At 37.1% G+C, this 18,608-nt stretch overlaps 1 long non-coding RNA gene across 3 annotated transcripts in view; it reads left to right on the top strand.

Annotated features, from left to right (window-relative positions):
* The first annotated feature begins 3,948 nt into the window (after nucleotides 1-3,948).
* The window catches only part of LOC131534889 (uncharacterized), a 16,307-nt gene continuing 1,647 nt past the window's right edge, over nucleotides 3,949-18,608 (top strand). Inside the window, exons 1-3 of one of the 3 annotated variants that reach the window (XR_009269456.1) lie at nucleotides 3,949-8,943; nucleotides 10,772-12,484; nucleotides 12,971-13,056. This is a non-coding gene — a long non-coding RNA (uncharacterized LOC131534889). Of the gene's footprint in view, nucleotides 8,944-10,771; nucleotides 12,485-12,970; nucleotides 13,057-18,608 lie in introns of those variants that run through there. The other 2 variants (XR_009269454.1, XR_009269455.1) reach the window with 2 other exon arrangements.

Consider the following 18,608-nt stretch of genomic DNA (forward strand, 5'->3'; position numbering starts at 1 on the left):
CTGGGACTTTCTACACTGATTTGTATCATCTGATCGCAGATGTTTGACACAGACCACTTGCTGGGCGAGCCTTCCCATTCTCAGTGAGCAGTCAAAGCAAGTGAGATGTTCTGATTTTATAACTTGCTTATGTCTGTCAAATGCACTTCTTAACTTCTTACTTTTGACTTCTTATTCCTTATAGAAGAAAAGTCCAAAGTGGTCAAGAAAGCTGGTAGAAGTTTCTTTTGTCCACAGAATACCTTGGATGCCATAGTTCAACAGTGACGGCCCCTGCTGAGAAACCCCTCTATCCCAGGAGCTGCTTTTCTCTCAAGAATCTCACCATTCATGGCTCCCCATTCCCGCATCTTCAAAGCAGCATTCCGAGAAAATCCCTCACATAAAAAGATACCTCTCCTCATGAGCTGATGATCCAGGGGTGTCAAGCAGTAGTTCCTGTCCCACTGTGTGCTGTGGGAAATGGATGTGTCTGTCGGCTGGATGGGATCAATAAGCACAAGGCCACAACATCGACCCGCTGCTCTCCTAAATGACTCCATGAGCCCTTGTCCGCTGTGATGGGCAGTCAGGCACTATGGGGAACTTAGGGAAACTGGAAATACTTCAAGCCAGGGGGTCCCAAACAGAAAAAAACATACCTGCTAGTATTAAACAATACTTTCCACACGATGTAGCAAAAACAGACCACACTATAAATGAGGCCAAGTGCGTTGTCAGGTTGTCAAAATGCTGGACAAAAAGGAAACTATAGAATGAAGTTAACTAAATGCCAACAGAGGTTTGAGGTAGTTTAAATAGGCTAAATCTAAAACAGCGTCTAGTGTCCAGAGTTACTTTCATATTGATCATTGGTAGGAATACATGATGTATTGGTTATCAGTTGAGATACAAATATTTCAAATGCCATATGAATATCATTTTCTTTGTTTTAACATTTACTTCTGCCATAAGTCTAGTTATTCTTTAAATATACTCATTTAGTAATTTGCTAATGCAAATCTCAAAATGAAAATCCATTTACTTAAACAATGCTTTTTAGTTTTTTATTTCAACATAATATAGATGTTGGCCGTTTATACATTATCGACCATAATATAACACTTATTAGCATCAGCCAGAATTTAACATTTTTAAATTTAAAATGGATGCATCCTTAGTCATTAGTCAACTGTAAGAACCATTCCACCATTGAACCAATCTTCTCGCACCGTTGAATTTTGTCATTTTGTTTCAATGTGGTCCCAGTGGTGAAATTTCTATATATTACTGCATTGCAGTCATTTTGCATTCAATATTCGTCCTTCAAAACAGAGCCTCCTTAGGCTGCTTAATGAAAACATATCCGTTATCAGTGTTAATAACAGCACCCCCAGTCATAATTGTAGCATATGATCACAGAATGTGTGACACCTGCCTGTCCAGTATCAAAGCTGCCTACCGCTTATGCAAATACAGCAAGATAGTTCTGTAGATCAATCTATGAGGCCCCACCAGTCACACTTCCCAGGAGGTTTGTGTGACTGATAGCAATCACTGCCACACAAGCATATGACATTACAGACTCAAATTAGCAAAGCGCGGGAGAGAGCAAGGGGATTAGAGAGATCCGCAGTCCCACCGGCCCAAATTACAAATTAGATATGATAATCAAACAACACGATCACAATTGGATTTGATGACAGGGGTTTAGCGAAATTTAACTTGTTACCCATGGTTGCACGCTTTAATTTGGAATTTTTTTTTTTTTTATTGATGGTGGTGATTACGGCTTCTTTGTTTGTCTTTTTGTATTACTAAATGCAAGTTGAAAGCGCTTACAATGTCTTCTGGCTGCTTGACTTTAGAAGCGGAAACGCTTTTGCATTACTGTATCCATATTTTTAACTGTCGATTCTCAGTCATTTTTATGCATATCAGCATTTTTTACCAAGTATTGTTGATTCTCTTGCAAAAAATGTCTGTTGCGCTGAAACCATATATTTAAAAAGATGACCTTTTGAACTAATCAAACTGACAGTATTTACTGACAAAGTCAGACTAATTTAAACTTATCTTTCCTGAGTTTGTGTGTCTTTTTGAATTGTTCATTAATTACTTCATGAATGAGACTGCGCTAGTTGGGCTGTTTGTTTTTTAGAAACATTGACAATAGTGAAAGATTGGTCTTGGGATTTTATGAATTGATATGGAGAGCATTAAGATTTTTACTCGGCCCTAATTCTAAAGCCATTTGTTAATCTCTGGAATATGAAATGTTAGTGGAAACAAAAGCAATCTTTTGTCGTTCTAATTTAACCCATTTCCTTCCCTCAGTTTTTATTTCTCAATCCTCAGGCCTTTAAGTTAACCCCATTCAACAACTACTAGGGCTTTCCAATTGCATAAAAAACAGCTGGCATTCAAATTGGATTCTCGGTCTAATTTCCTCTAAGGTAACACTCATGTCTGTCCCATCTGTCAACAGGTGAGAACCAGAGCTGAAGCCGAATGCTCTGGTGGCTGCCTGCACAAACAGCCTAATTCAATAAGGTGATGTCAGTGTCAGCCAATGCTTATCTACTGAATTCACACAAGGTGTCTGGGAGTTTGAACAGTGCTGGTCTGAGCAAGGTGGGAAGCTGACACCTGCCTTTCCAATCCCTTAAGACAACAGTAAGTACCTCACCTGCTGTAGTCGTGACCTGACAAAAATTTAATCACATCCTAAATAAATAACCTGATTTTATTACAGCATCAATTCTCTGTATAGCTATAATAAAATGAATCAGTCAAACTTTCCTTGCACTGATTCTTGAGTTGTAAAACCAACAGATTGCAGCATTCATGACTCGCAGCTTCTCAGCTCCTTTTTGTCTAAGCAGTCGGGAGTTTATTCCCAGTTAAGAGCAATGAGAGAGAGTCCAAAGAAAAGGCCCGAAACACAATTGTTTTGATGACTGATCTGTGGCCCAGACTGTCATCATTACCCCCCATGAGAGGGACTCCCACCCCCTAAAACAATCCACTCTGGGCTAATGGCTCCTACGCATTTCATTTGTAAGACACTATAGAAACTCTGCTACAATAGGCTCCATCTTGAGAGTGCCCATCTGGGTGCCTCTTAGATCCTTTGAACAGCATGGAGGGTCGCTGACCTAGAAAGCCATCAATAAAAGACAATCCTTGGGAGGACAAATTGAAGAGCGGTGGAATCTCTCGTCTTTGCCTTACTCAGCTTTGAGTTTATGGGTGAGGCTGATGATATTTGGCCACTGTACTGTTCGTTACTCAACTTTAGTGTCATTCTTTGGCTGTCAGGGGGTTAAGTTGTTTCTGAGGTGAATTGTACGGTGGCTCCTTGGAAGGAGATTTGGAACAGGCTGTCACCTTAAGAATGCTGAAGTGAAAGTTAATAATTTAAAGGAATAGTTCACCCAAAAATGAAAATTCTGTCAGTAATTACTCACCGTCATGTCGCTCCAAACCCATAAGGCCATCGTTCATCTTCAGAACGCAAATTAAGATATTTTTGATCATATCTGAGAGCATAGACAGCAATATAACTACACACGCATGTGTCGAGGTGGACTTGTGAACTCGCGTCAAAGACTGAAATTGAAATTGAAGAAATTGTTGAATAAAGGAGTTATTTTTGTTTTCTTTGCGCACACAAAGTATTTTTGTTGCTTCATAAAATTACGGTTAAACCACTGAACCTTTTCATGTCACATGGACTATTTTAATGATGTCCTTACTACCTTTCTGGGCCTTGAACGTGTCAGTTGCGTTGCTGTCTATGCAGCGTCAGAAAGCTCTTGGATTTTATCAACAAAAAAAAAAAAATTCTCAATTTGTGATCCGGAGATCAACGAAGGTCTTACAGATTTGGAATGATATGAGGTTGCGTAATTAATGACAGATTTTTCATTTTTGGGTGAACTATCCCTTTAAGTGGTTTTCCCCCATTTTTCCAAACCGGTCAAAATTAGGTTGGCCAAAATTATCTGGCTTTAAAGGAATGTTCTAAGTTGAACACAAATCGAAGGGATAGTTGGATTCTGTCTTCAGAGTTTAGATTGTACTGAACCAAGGATATTTCTTTAAGTTGCCACTTTCATACCTGTATTGATCTACTATAAGCATTTACCACTACACATACTGAAGTTTTATGTGCTTAGTTTTATGTTTTGTGGCATGCTACTGTTGATATTTGTTAGCCGCTTCGATGATCTAATCAGGCTTTGATGTGCTGGAACACATTATTGACCTCAGAAAAACACCCATCGATGTCATACCGCCAGTCCACCACCAAATAACAGGTTTTAACCGCCGCCTGTAAATGACCAAATGAATATCATGAAACGACACAATAAACCACACATCTGAGCCCATTGACAGTCTTTCAGTCAAACATACAATATACATTGTAATTTAAGCTATTGGCCCGTGGGAGGGGAGCTAATTGTTCACTTTTTTGGTCAATAATCAGAAAAGGTCAGTGGTGGAGCTGTCACTGCCTTTCACAATGCCAGCCAGGCAACAGATGTTAATTCAAACCATTACTGTCCTATCGCTCGGCGAGATGAGTTCATGACAAACAGCAGAGCGCTCTCCCATGCCGAGAGAGAGACAATCCAACAGACTATAATTACCTTCAGTGCCATGAGACTGATGGAGACAAGCCCTGCAGAAAAGGACCCATCACCTACCTTAGATATAATATTTTACTACCTAGTAATTTATCCATCATTCCTGAAAGCACTTGGGTCCTATTGTTGTCAGAGCAGGGGAATGAAGGCACCGGCGAGGACTTCAATCTCTGAAATTACACCGTTTTGGAGACAAAGGCGGGATGGAGGGAGAAACAGGGAAGCCATGCTTTTGGGTGGCACTTTTATCATTGAATGGCAGATAGTTGAACAATCAGCAAGTCTGGGGGCAAAGTGATGTTGAGGCAGACAGTGCCTTTTGTTTTTAGGCTGAATCGAAATGGGTTTGGGGCTGCAAATGAAGAGACATTCATAGCATATCAAAATATAATTTTACTGTAACCGATTCTGTTATTTTGAAAGGCTTGGTCTGGAGGGGGGAAAAAACATGAGTTCTCGTGGAACTGATCGTATTTCATGCTGAAGTACGTGTGCGTTAGCTGTATTTCCAGTCTGTCAGGCTAGACATTAACATGCGACACAAAGCTTATCAATTGCGGTTTCATTCCTAGGCAACTTTTGTGACACCAAGAAGCTTTCCATTCGTTTTACATTGTTTTTTGTTTCAGTAATAGTTTTTGTCCTTTAATGAGAAAATATCAGTATTTCATGTCATATTCATTCATTTTAATCTGAGTTCTGCTGAAAGATGAATTTTGTTTGATTATTAACATTTTAGTTTAGAGCTCCCTGGTTGAGAACCATTGACTTAAACCGCATCTATTGAGTTTTTTAATGTATTCAAATGTATCAACATTTACCAAAAGCATGTGAAAACTCTCAAGGTAACATTATAACGAGTACGCTATTCTAATATATGTAATATACTGTAAAATAATTTGAATTCATTCGTTATTTAGCGTGTTGCTATGGAAAGAGCGTATTCACATGACTTAAATATTCTGACTTGCGAGTAACTTAGTTCATGTTGACTTGTTTTTGCGTCATTTTGTGCAGATATAAGCTGTAAAATGACATTTATTTTGTGTATATATTAGAGTACTCTCATATGTATGGGCCATGTTTGGGTGAGTTAATTAACCCATAAACAAAGGGCTTCAGTTTATGGGTGTTCATTCACTGTTCAGCTTCAACTCAAATGTCTTTCAGTGTTATTTTCTTGTCATATTTTCATATCAAAATGGTTCCTCCTTACAATCCACTCCTTCACCTTTTCCTGAACTTTTCAATCCAGATCTGGCCTTTGGAGCAAAACTACCAGAGTCGGTATAACGAAAAGCCACCAGCCAAGTCAGTGAATCCCACTAAAGAGGAAGTGCATCTTCTGCTTGTCATTACAGCTCGGTGATGTTGCTGGTTTTAATGACCTCCCTGAGCATTCACTACAGCCAGGGGGTCATACAAACCCACGATTCTCCAGGAAAAGCCCTCCATTAATGGGAAGAGGAACAGAGGCACCCGGGCCGCTTCAGTTCAGCGGACAGATGGGAGGCCATTGTAAATATTTTGATTGATGGAGGGTGGGGTCAAGGCGTAAACCTTTGTTTTCCATATAAATGGGGAGGGCGGGAATCCAATGCAGGATGTTGGCTTGTTTTTGATAGGCCTCCCATTCCTTTGCATGGCAGAATGCAGAGACACTGAAGGTTAGGGAAGGTTTCCATGGATCTAAAGGCGCTTAAGAATGTTGCGGACATATTTTGTGTGTCTGACCTTGTTTTATTGGAAAGTTCCTGCTGGTCTGAGAGGAATATCGTGTAGCGGAGATGTCTTTGAGAAAGATATGGTCATATATGAGTTTGCAAAGAGTTTTTTTCCCCCCTTGACAGGTTGATCTGACCCAAGAGATTGCCTTTTTCGTCAAATTAGACCTGACCAATGTGATTTTTTATTTATTTTATTTATTTTTCTTGAGAGTGTGACTTCTTTTCTTTCCCAAGAGGCGTCAACAAGCAAAGGGTCCAAAGCAACAGGTGAATTCAGCCCCTCACATACACTCTCACACCTTCCTCTCCTCCCCAAACAGACAAACACTCCTAACCGGCAATCTGCAACAGTGACCAGCCCAGGGATCCAAATCAGCCTTTACCCACACATTACCTTAATGATGTCACAAAGGAATGCCCCATGGTCCTACCCTCTGATTGGCCCCCAGCTCCTCACAGATCTAATCAGGAAGTGTTGGTGTTAAGAAGAGTGGCTTTGCTAATTTAAGGTGTTATCTGCGAGACAATGGCCTGTTTTGTTATTGCATTAGAAAGGTGATTTGTCCCAGGGGCTCTGACACATCTTCTCAAACACATGTACCTTGTTAAGGGGCCGAGAGACCAGAACAGGCAACATGTTACAAAGTATAGATTGAATCGGATTTCATGTTTGAGAAATGATTTTCAAAAACCCTTTAAAAGTGATAAAATCACAGTAATGGCTTTGAATGGTTTATGACTTCTTTTTTATTATGAATTGTGATAGTTGTGGTCCTGGGTGTTGATTGGTCAGTACAGTGTTCTGACTGATGATAATAATAATAATAATAATAATAATTATAGCTACTATTATTATTTAATTGATTGATTTTTGTATTTAAAATGTGTGTACTTTTGTATGTTAATTTTTGTCCTATGAAGGTTTATTTTATTTATTTTATTTATTTTCCAGAATTCTTGTCCTATGTATTAGGGTTGTGGAATGAATGAATGAATGAATTAAATAATTTATTATTGTTATTATCATTACTATCATCATCATCATCATCATCATTATTATTATTATTAATTATTATTATTATTAATGTATTTATTTACCAAAACACTTGTCTTATGAAGGTTGCACAATAAATAAATTATTAAATTTAATAATGAATTAATTTTTTTTTATTATTTATCATCCATCCATCCACCCATCTGTCCATTTGTCCAAATAAGTAAATATATATATTTTTAATTATTTATTTGCCAAAATACTGACCTGTGTAGTGAAGCAGAATGAATGAATTTATTTAGTTAGTTTATTTTCCAAAGTGCTTGCCCTATGTAGGGATGTGGAATTAATTTATTAATTTTTTAAATTTTGTAACCATTTTCTAAAACCAGCAATACACTCAAGGTTCTGCTATATTGTGAATATAGTCATGCCTAAAGGGTTTGCAAGCAAGGAAGCCAGCTATCAAAATTTAACTTACTAAGTGTTCTCAGTCCTCTATGCTATTCTTCCAAACATAAATTTCATAATTTACAGTAAATCTGTTTGTTGCCATAAGTACTGAATGCTGGCCGTTGTAGATCAGTGTGGCTAATACAGGATGATTGATATGAAATGATGTCTGATGGTGCTGGAGTTGTTAGCACATTCAATTCACATTAAGATAAATTGACTGCAGAGGAAACAGCCGCTTAGAGTCAAACAGACACGCATATGCACGAACAGCCCCTCATAAACATGATTGAAAGCTCTGTACACACATCCATCCACGTGCTTGCCTGAATTGCACATAATGACTCCAGGACACACACGCATACACATAACCACACAGTCAATTGAGTGTGAGAATGACGATGAAACAATCTTTTCCGCTCTGGGCCTGTAATCGGGGCCTCGCTTTTGAGCAGAGTCCATGTGAATATGTAGCATATTTGTCACATGACTTTAATAGAGAGAATCAAGTTATTTAGTTTGGGTAATGAGGTGGTGGCTTGTTGTGGGTTGGCAGTGACCTCTGTCAAATACGGGGCCATGAACATGTGAACCGAGGCACTGATGAGCACTTTGCCCAGAAAGAATGGTAATATCTCACTTGATAAACTATGGATCCGTTTCATTCGACTGCCTAGATCTCTATATATCATGAATCAGTATGAACATGCATTTGTGGACTAACAAGGGCCTTGATCCTGTAAACACTGTGACACAATGTAATTTTTTCCCCCAATTTTGCATCACTGGGTTGATTTCCCATACTCCATAACAAAAAGAAAAAAAACTTGAAATTTGTTAAGCGTAGGTAACTTATAATACTATGGATTTTTGTTTGTTTGTGCATTTTGCGTTTATTTTGTCTTTAATTTACTTTACATTGTTTTCTGTTAATTTTTCCAGACCCAGACATTCAACTTAAAGTATAAAAATATGATTTCTAGTATCTTGAAAGCATAAACTGTTTTTTGGCATGATTTCCACAACAATGCACAACTGTGTCTCTAGTAAATTGCTAATTGTTTTTTCTTTCCCTTTCTCTAAAGTTAGTGCAATTGTTTGCCAGGAAGACTCAAGGAGCTTTAGATGAGACATCAAGGTAAATATCACCGGTGAACGGAATATTTTTGTGTATCATTTCCAATCAATCTGTCATTTTCTTAAGTTATGCAAAAAAGTGTGAGAATAGTATTTAAATGTGCCTATTTAAAATACTTAAAATGCTAGCTATGAAATTAACCATGGTAAGACAAAGAAAATAATAATAGTTTCCACTACGTCATTTCCACCACTGAAAAAAAAAAAAGAAAAAAAAGAATTTGAGATGTGGTGGAAATGACACTGGTAATTAATTAATTTATTGATTTTAATGTTTAGCTTTCAGTGCTGTTTAACCCATCATCATTGTTTTTGTTGCAGCCATAAAATATAAAGGTAATGACAGAAAAGAAGTCTTGATTAACACTTGCGCTCGTCCTATTTTGATGTGACATGACATTGTTTCTGGTGAGTAAATCTACTGAGTGTTCTTGGACTTTCTAGAAAGTGAACATCACAGTGCACTGGAACTATATTTACATGGTTCAATCCCTAGCTAGTGTACTGACTACTCAACTAGGGATCTAATTGAGCCACGCCCCATTACACCTGCTTTGTTTACCTCATCACTGCACTGAGGAATCCGGCATGCCTTCACCGCACTTCTCTTTTTTCATCATTTTTCGTTTGTTTGGTCTACTATGGCGTTTAACATTCTTTTAAAAAAAGACGAAGATGGCTATTGTGGATTGAGCTAATAAAACTGTTTATCCACGTGCTAAGAAGTATGTGTGTGTGTGTGTAAAGAGCACTTGAGATTTGTCCCAAACCACTGCACCCTTTGTGACTGTTGGAGTGGGTGTGATCCTTAGCCAACAAAGCTTGTTTGACTTGTAGAGTTTATTTTTCTGTTAACCGTTCTGTTAACTCAGTTGTCATTACAAGCCGTTAAAGGCACAAAGCCTTTTTTGCGTCGTAATTACAACAGTCAATTATTCGAATTCGCTTTTTTCAGTCATCTAATTCCTGTCTAAAAACATCACATCAGACTGTAAGAATAAAAAAATGGCTAAATGATTTTATGCCCAATTTTCTCTACCTATGTAACAAAGCGATTATTTTCTCTCCCCCGGAAACAAAATTAGAAGGTACAGTTCCTATTCAATGGACCGTTTGTCTACCGGCGGCAATATATAAACTGTCACAGCATGAAATCGGTTTTCTGCCTTGGTTCATTTCAAATCAGAGGTTTCGAGCGCATTAGTATCACAATTAGAGGGCTTCAGTTATGCGATGCTAGCCGTGGAAACACAGAGCCCGGCGCTGACAGTCCCTTTTCTTTTCTTCCAGGACTGTCCGCCTTTAAGAAGGTGATTGGGCCCGTACCCTAATCGCCACAGATAATAAATTGATCAACTCTTAAACTTCTGAGAGAGTTGAATGGGGCTCACCCCGTCCATTGAGCGTGGACGGATTACTCACGCTTAGTTGGCTCTAGGTAGGCTTTGGCAAGCCTCCCCACCAGGCCTGGGAATGGGGCTGCATTGAGGCCCATTCACAAGCGCCTGACACAGAGCGTGCTTTTATACCGCACTGCTTTATTATGAGAAGATCCCCAGCCGCCCACCCCGGGCTCGTCCTTGCCGTACTCTTTCTTGCACGTTAAGAAAAGGTTATCCCCTACCTTAATCCATATTGCAATGTGGATTAGAGCGCGAGTGTGTGTGTGTGTGTGCGTGTGTGTGTGTGTGTGTGTGTGTGTGTGAATGTGTTTGGAGGGGGGGGGGCGTGCGGAGTGTTTCAACTTCACACAGGATTCCCCCTCCCCACGAGACACACTCACTCACTCTCTCTCACCCTGTTTTTTTCTCTCTCTCTCTTTTACAAAGTGCCTATAGGCTCTGGTAAAGGATTTGCATCTTGAATGGGTAACCTGCAGTTCTCCTCAATGAAGACATCAGATCAAAGTTCAACCAGTCAAAGCCCTGCTAAAACGTTAAGGAGGCCGGCACGTACACAAAGGCACGGGATGAACGGCAACTGCTGCCTCAGGAGAGGGGTAAAAAAACAGACTGGAATCCCTGATCCAGATTAAGAGTGGATTATGGCGTTCACAATGGAGCCGGTTTCATTTGAATTCACTAAAGAATTTTGTTCAATATTTCAGTTTTTAATGGTTATTGTAAACTTTCCATAGGATTAAAAATGGGGGGGAAAAAACAACTTCATTATCCTCTCGTTTCTTCTAGAAACGTTTATTTTTATTTTATTTTATTTACTCTTACCTAACTTTATCTTTTTTAAAATATATTTTAAAATTTAATTTAAATGTAATTTATTCCTGTGGAAAAGCTGAATTTTCAGCAGTCCTTACTCAAGTCTTCAGTGTCACATGATCCTTCAACCTTTAAAAACAGTTGTGCTGCTTAATATTTTTGTGTAAACTGAACACTCTTTAACTTTCTATTCAGCAGAACTCTTTTGTAACATAAATATATTTACTCTAGTATTTTTTACTTAATTTGTATTGATTATTTCCAAAAATGTTCATTTTCCAAAAACGTCTTTAGCTCCACTAAAACTAAAATAGCAGTGCCAAAGACAATAACGCACTTAATTACTGCACTTTCCTGGTGTCAGGTCGTGCTTAATTGCTCTCATCTCCTGCCTTATTTGTGACAGTCAGATCCTTAAGTTTAGGATCTGGGATTTATCATCACGACACAATGACAGCTCACTGACTAGAAATTAATCCTTTTGCTGTTGTCTCCTAAATGAGCCAAATGCCCCATGTTGGTTCCCTGACTATTAAATTGGGTTACTTTATGATATGGTATAATTGGTATCAATTGCTCTCCAGGTGACGTGGACCCTGTTGTTTAAATGGTGCTGCTTTTCCCATGAAGGCAGCGCCTTGCTGGGCGCAAACTGTACCGAGACACTTCTCTAGCTATAATATTAATTAGCTAACCCACTCGTTCACGTAGATATTCTCGTTGCCGTCGTCATTATCTGTATGAAATACGCCCAGCAGGATGGCCATGATACAATATATTACATACAAAGGCAACTGTGTGAAATGTGTGCTTTCCCCTCCTTAAAATCATGGTGCGGTGGAAAGGACCTGAGCACTTTTCTCCTCATTTAATTTGGGCCTGGTGAGCGGTGTTTAGCGCAGCGGGCTCAGAGGGTGCCATTGTTTATTTGTCAAAAGTTAAAAATGCCTCTCTTCGGCAGCTCTTTGAAAGCATGTTTAAGAGGTGCCTCAGTGCTAAATTGTAAAGTTGTGTCCCAAATGGAGCACATGATAAAGAGTGCCGTAATTGATGGGTTCGTTGGAGGAATAAGAAAAGTGCTTAAATTGATGTTTGGTATTATGTCCTTTTTATGTGTAATAGGCCTGGTTAAGATCATAAAAGCTCAGGAAATGTTAACACTTGGAAGAAGTACCCAGTAAAATAGCATGATTTTGTAATGTTAGATAATTTGTTTCCCAACAGTAAAAAAAAAAAAAAAGTCACAGGAAGTTGCAGACCATTGGCTAGATGGAAATCGAACCACGGGCTGTATGATACAAGGAACCCTAAGCCACACTTAAAAAGGTATGAATGTCATTGCATTAGAAAACAAAATATCCAACCAAATGGCATTTATAAGAACTATAGCTCAAGCAAATGTCTCCAGTAAAATTTCACAAGTTTCACAAAAATTTTTTTTTTTTTTTTTTTAAGCAAAATTTTAACTTGAGAACCTTCTGGTTGTCAAATGCTAGTGAAATATATCCATAGTTAATGTGATTCCTGTTAAGAAATCAGTCTAAGCTGGTTTTCTTCTCTTAACCGGTCTCCCAACCTAGACAGGTTGGAAAAACCTGCTTAAACCAGCCTATGCTGGTCTTAACTAGTTTAATTACGGTCTTCCAAGTAGGTTTGTTGGTAGGATTTAAAAAGGTTTTGGGCATTTTTTTCAGCGATTAGGTGGCTAATAGACACACCAACTTGGCTGGGTTGGGAAACTATCTTAATCCAGTTAAGACCAGCAAACCAGCTTAGACTGTTTTATTCCGATTTTTGTTTTTTTTTCTCCAGCAAAAATGAACTACACCTCAGTGAGCTTTAAGGGAACAGACTTCCACTGAACTTGTGGCCACTACCTTTCAAATGTTTGTGGTCGGTAAGAATATTTAAATGTTTTTGAAAAAAATCTCTTGTGCTCAGCAAGGCCACGTTTATTTGATCCAAACCACAGTAAAAACAGCAATATTGCAAAAATATTATTTCAATTGAAGATAATTTTCATACAATTTTCTATTTTAGTATATTTTAAAATGTCATTTATTTTTGTGATTTTTAAAAAAAAATGCTGATTTGACGCTGAAGGAACATTTCTTATTATCAGTGTTGAAAATACTTGTGCTGCTTAATGTTTTTGTAGAAACCGTGATACACTTTCTCAAAATTCTTTGATGAATAGAAGATTCAAATGAGCAGCATTTATTTGAAATAGAAATCCTTTGTAACATAAATGTTTTTACTGTAACTTTTGATTAATTTAATGTGTCCTTATGGAAAAGTATACTTTTTAAAAAATAAATAAATAAAATCTTACTGACACAAAATTAGATTAGAAAACAAACATCTATTATAGCTGTGACTGTGAGGAACCCAGAAACCAAATATGCCGTTCTGAAGAACTTATAAAAAAATCTCCAAAGAACCATATAGCTCATTATTTTTACTTTTATTTTTATAACATATTGAGTCAAATCCCTCGGTAAAGCATGTCAATGCAGCATGGTAAATCACAAAAAATTTTCCTGTCTTAGTTGTGTTTTTGTTTATTGTCTCATTTCAAAACATTTACTTCAAAACTTGTTGATGATTGTTTGGCGAATCTCTGGAACTGTCAGGCCTCACCTTCATTATTCGGAAGTGGAGATGAATGTAAGAAATGATTATAACGGCAGCCCTAGTCATTATCTTATCAAACAATGGCAGGCCTGTTCAAATTAAACATTCTTCTGTTGACAGGTGTGTACGGCTGTGCTTCTCTTGCCGCGTGCCTCGTGTGCGTTTGCGTCTGGGGTTGTGAGTGTGACAGACAGGGGTTTACTGTGACAGAGAGACCCCCACACACTCCCGAGAGAAGCTCTCCCTCCCTGACAGACAGTATAACACAGATAGCTCATCTTCCAGGTGAAGGGGTGTGTGTGTGTGTGTGTGTGTGTGTAAAAGTACACGGCGTAGGAGTAGTGTGGCAGACAGAGGCACAGTGTGCGTGTGGGTGTATCTTGATAGACAGAGGTTCAACGCAGCAGAGGCAGGTGAAGGTGCTGCCCTGATTCAGCTGTGGACTGTTTATTAGAGAAGGGTGGAGGGATAGACTGATGGAGGAGGAGAGGGGGTAGATCAGGTGTTTCTCACCCAGCCCCTCATTAATGGCTCGTTCATTATTTCTGATTTAGCACCGGAGTGCTGCGGTGGTGTCAACTCTTAACTTCGTTCATTAAATCATTAATTTTTTTTCCAGACGGTAAGTGAGGCCAGTGTAATGAAGCCATCACAGTCTCAGCAGAATTCACCCCTTGTTAAGCGTCTCTTGCAGGTTGTGAATGGCATTCACTGATTAACAGCTTCCCCAGTGTCTTAATGACGGCACTTATCAATGGTTTTCCGTAGAACTGTTTGGGTAGACTTGTGTTGCATGCATTATGATTGTTTGGGCTATGTATTCCTGACACAAACAGAAAGTACTATGGTATTGGCTATTTTATATTTTTATTTGATTTTACATTTACATTCATGCATTTGGAAGATGTTTTTATCCAAAGCGACATGCAAAGGTTCCCATTTTATCAGTTTTTGCTATCCCTTGGAATCAAACCCATGGCATTGCAAGCTATTTTATTATAATTTTTTTTTCTGGACATGATATCTTGGAAATACCAAAGTTTTCTGGACATGTACTATGCCACTTTTTTACTCTGGCATTCTTTGAAGTACTGTGGAAATATGGTGAATGAATTTGAATATGGTGATCATTTCAGTATCATGGTATGTATCAAATTAACATGGTATTGCAATCTGATCCCATCACGGTACCACTGAAGTCACCTTTGGTAATTGTAGGCATACAATTTAAAGCCCCAAAAGAAAAACAAAATATAAACTAAACAAGCTAAATGAGGGGTAGGCAATGTCGGTCCTGGAGTACTGCTGTCCTGTAGAGTTTAGCTCAAACCCTAATCAAACACACCTGAACAAGCTAATCAAGGTCTTCAGAATTACTAGGGCTACAGGCAGGTGAGGGGGTTTTTTTTAGGGTTGGAGCTAAACTCTGCAGGACATCGGCACTCCAGGACCGACATTGCCTACCCCTGAGCTAAATAAAGACAAAACTAAATATAGACAAAACATATATAGTACAAAATATAAACTACAGTGTAATAACATTTTGTCTACATATAATTTTGTCTGTATTTATATATAATAAACAACATACATTTATAATAAACAATATAAAGTTATATATAACAAAAGACAGTGAGATATGTCTAAACTGAAATAAAACAAAATCTAACTAAACAAACTAAATATAGACAAAACACAAGTAAATGTTGTCTAAATATAAACAATTATTTAACTGTTATTAACTGAAACAAAACAAAATCTACCAAACAATAAATAAACAAAAAACGTAAGTAAATTTTGACAAAATATAAACAGTTATTTAAAATAAGTAAATAAATAAATAAATAAAAGATTTCTCCAGGTAACCGAAAGGTTATAGGTTTGAATCCCAAAAGGGGTGTTCTGTGAGCTATATGCATTTTGTCTTGCAGCAAAGCATTTAATCCCAGGCTATTCACAGGGGATTGTGTCTATAATGCGGGACTATTGTTTTAGAGGGAAAAAAGACTATTTACTTGTTACTCTTTAAGTTTGTGGTATTATATGAATAGCAAGGCAAACTATACGATAATCATGAATATATTGACTGAACTCATCATCATCTTCATAATCCACCATTACATCCACCCCCACTGCACTAGCTCTTTCATTTGTAACACCCAGTTGTTGTCACCAGTCCCTGGGATGCCGGTTCAGGAGTTGAGAACAGGCCCAGGTACCTGAAGAAACCTTGATAAAGCTCTCTGAGCCCTCACCTCCCCTGTTATCTTGTTACTAATGTTTTCCTCCCTTTACCTCAGGGATTTGGTGGCCTCCAGGGTCTGCCATCATCAGCAGCCAGCAAGCTGTTTCCAGGCAGCTCGGAGGCAAACAAGTATTGTTGAGTGTCATATATGACAACGTGCAAGTCTTTTTTTTTCCACTGTGATCTGGCAAGACGCCACATGTAAAAGGGCATCATGCCTTTCCCACCGTAAGTTTACTTCCTTTTAGATGTGTTTTTCCTTTTCAGCCTCAATATAATGGAGATAATACTGAATCAATATTTATGCAGAAGATTTAAAGTTAGCTTTAAAGTTTAGATTGCGTTTATGCACAATATTATATTTTAATAAGAGATGTATTACTTTATTAATACAGATTTATTGATTTAAAAAAAAATTAATTTATTGAACCACTTTTTTTTTTTTTAAACAGGTGTTTTGTATATATCTTTACAGCATAGTTAAACTGCTTTCATATTCATTTCAAAATATGTGGAGAGAAATTATAAATCATAAAGGAACGCAGCACTTTGAATGCTGTAAATTGCTCAAATGAAGCCCAGTTGATGATTCTGGCAAAAGGCAGACTTGTGATCTTGCGGCGTGACATTTTTTTGGCTTCTCTCCTCCTCAGTGTGCATGAAGTCTCCTCCACGACCCTAAGCTTGACGTGCCAAAAAAGTTGTGACTTGCTTTTGAAAGCTATCCAGCCTTTTATAAAGGAAGTCTAGACAGTTGATTGGTTGTTTTGCATTAGTTTAGTGCTTCTTTTAGTAGATTATTTTTAAACGGCAGATGATAGTTATTGCCAAATGGCTTAGTGAGCTCTTGAATATGTTTATTTATATAGTTTTCTATAATACAATGGGAAGCAGTTTTTTTTTTAAGTAAATATACACCATGTATTAATAGAAATAGACTCTTAGCGTCTAAATTAACTAAAGTAGGTTTTGTAATTCACTTATAAAACAACTTTCAAAGCTGAAATTTTGGTGGAAAATCATTTTATTTTTTAAAGCTCTCCTCTGACTATATATATATATATTTTTTAGATTAGCCAGAACAGAGCTTTCATAACTAAGCTTTGAGTTTTAAAAAAGACTAGTTGGTAGGTTTTCTTTCTCTCCAGTGTGTGTGTGTGTGTGTGTGTGTGTGTGTGTGTGTGTGTGTGTGTGTGTGTGTTCTGAACCGAACCCCCTCCCATTTCACTCTCACACACAATAAAAAGGCACTTTGAATGAAACTTACTTAGCTTCTCTCTTGTGGGCTAATGAGGTTCTGTTCAATATGCTATTTTCCATATTCCATTTGATGTGTTTAAATATTAATCTTGTGAAATATTAATGCAACGGGAGGCTTCTGCGGTGGCTGTTAGGGGAGGATAACTCCTGATAAGTGTTAATGTATCAGAAGCAGTGTAAATTTAGTGTGAGAGCTGCCCAGAGATCTGTAAGCTTTTGTCTTTTGTGGTTGTTAATGCTCTGACTTTTAATGAACGCAGTGATATTAGGGTTGCATAACTACATGCTGTGTTTGCATTTGATTTTATGCATGTAATTAAATTCTATGCGTATTTGAGTGCGCGCATGTCAGTATTGGGAAGTATCTAACTGTAAGACCCTGTTTACACCTTGTATTAACATCAGTTTTTGATCCATTTTAAACGAGATGGTTAACTAACTGTAACTAAAATTAAAGCTATTAAAAAACATATGTGATACTTGAAATAAAACAAATACTGAAATAAAATCTAAAAATAAATGAATAAATTCAGCTAGCTACCAAGACAACATTTCCCATTTTATTTAGTTTAACTTGGTGTACTAAAATAAATACAACTAAAACTGAAATAATACAATAAAATATGACAAAAACACAACAAAATTAGTAAAACTGTAACTAAAATTCAAATAAATAAAATAATAAAATAGAAATAAAAACTGATTTAAAATATCAGTTTAAAAAAATATTAAGTATAATAGTATCACAAGAATACTGAAATTGTCAACAGAGTCTAAAGTATTTTGAGATTCAGGCATATTTTCGAAAAGCATGATTGATTGATTGATTTTATTTTTATTTTTTATGTATTTTGTTTTTTACAATCACAGTAACCCAAGATGTATTTTGATACCAAGTGTAAAGAGGCCCTAAAACAAACAAACAAACAAAAGAACATAAAAAAAAAAAAAATAATAATAATATATATATATATATATATATATATTAAAACAACAACAAAAAAACATTTGAATGAATAATTTGTTTGAATTTATACAGGAACAGATTCCAAATGTAATTTGCAGATTTAAGTCTCTGCATTTATTTTTTATTTTTTTGTAGCAAAATATTTAAAATAAATATTGAATAAATATATCTTTAAAAAGAAATATTTAATATGAATAGATGTAATAATTTTAATTATTTCTACTGTTCATTACACTAGTAGCTTCATTGCTGTTTACTTAAATCTACTATTTCTAAATAGTAGCTTGGCTATAGTTTCCCTACTTGAAATTATGTGTACTTGGCAACCTCCAACTCTTGTGTAG

This window comes from Onychostoma macrolepis, chromosome 25 (assembly GCF_012432095.1).
Source record: "Onychostoma macrolepis isolate SWU-2019 chromosome 25, ASM1243209v1, whole genome shotgun sequence".
In the NCBI taxonomy this organism is placed as follows: domain Eukaryota; kingdom Metazoa; phylum Chordata; class Actinopteri; order Cypriniformes; family Cyprinidae; genus Onychostoma; species Onychostoma macrolepis.